The following is a 1,360-nucleotide window of genomic DNA, read 5'->3' on the forward strand; positions in this document are numbered from 1 at the left end:
GTAAGATGGGTACAGGAGAGATCCTGAGAACAAACCAAAACAATGAAACAAAACAAAATCCACCCTTCAAAATAAAACTCATGTAATGAGTAATGGAAAAAAGACAGCAAAATCAACAATCCGAAAATAAATCTGCCCCATAGGAAATTATTTGTATTGCACAATATGATAAAGACCTTAGCATAAGCTTGTTCTTTCAAAGAAAGAAAGAAATTCATTACAAAAAATAAGGTTTCAGACTTTCTTAGTGGTACAGTGGATAGGAATCCACCTGCCAATGCAGGGGACATGGGTTTGATCCCTGGTCTGGGAAGACTCCATACACTGCAGAGCAACTAAGCCACTGTGCCACAACTACTGAGCCCATACTCCAGGGCCCTTGAACCTCAACTACTAAGCCCAGGTGCTGCAAGTACTGAAGCTCATGCGCTCTGCAATGAGAAGCCTGTGCCCAGCATCTACAGAGTAGTCTGTGCAGAGCAACAAAGATCCAGCACAACCAAAAATATAAATATATAAGTACATTACAAAAGGAGATGATCCTTATTAGAAAAAAAAAAAACTAAAAAAAAAAAAAAAAGGATTTCATGAAATAAAATAGGCAAAAAAATGTAGATATGAAAAAATATTAGTGAAACATCAAAAAAGAAAAGTTATACTTGCAATACAACATATAGAAGATGGATAAACTCTAACCAGGTATGGTAAGCTGCAAAGACTGGCCAAATGGTCTTTGTAACTCCTACAATCAAAGGTGGAATCCATTTCTCCACCCATTGCATCTGGACTAGGCCGCATGACTAGCCAACAGATCACTGGCAAAAGCGACTCCAGTACTTGAGTGTTGGGTCTAGATGCCCTTGCTTCTGGGAGCACTAAAGCTACTATGAATGAAGCCTGGCTTGCAACCTCCTGGGTAAGTGAGAGAGCATGCAGAGTAAGGGATTCCGTCAGTCAGCCATTTGACAATGCAGTGAGTCCAGATCTGAGTGACCTGCCAGGTGAGTGACTGGCAGGAAAACCATCTAGCCAACCCACAAAATAAAGAGAAATGAGAACTGAGAGATTGTTCTTATTTCAAACTACTACCTTTTGAAGTGATTTGTTAGGCTGCAATAGATAATTGATACCCTGGAATAGTACAAGGAAGAATTAGGGAATGAAAAGATAGTCTGAGAAATTCACCTAAAACACAGCACAGGGACAAAAGAGGTTAAAATATGAAAAGCCAATTAAGAGATACAGAGGATAGGCATCAAGATTCTAATATCCTTCTGACAAGAATTTGAGAGGAAGAGAATGGAGGGACAGGCAGAAAGGTAACGTTCTAATCAATGATATGTTGGAATTTTCCAGAACT

Source organism: Cervus elaphus, chromosome 33 (genome assembly GCF_910594005.1).
Source record: "Cervus elaphus chromosome 33, mCerEla1.1, whole genome shotgun sequence".
NCBI classification, from domain to species: Eukaryota; Metazoa; Chordata; class Mammalia; order Artiodactyla; family Cervidae; genus Cervus; species Cervus elaphus.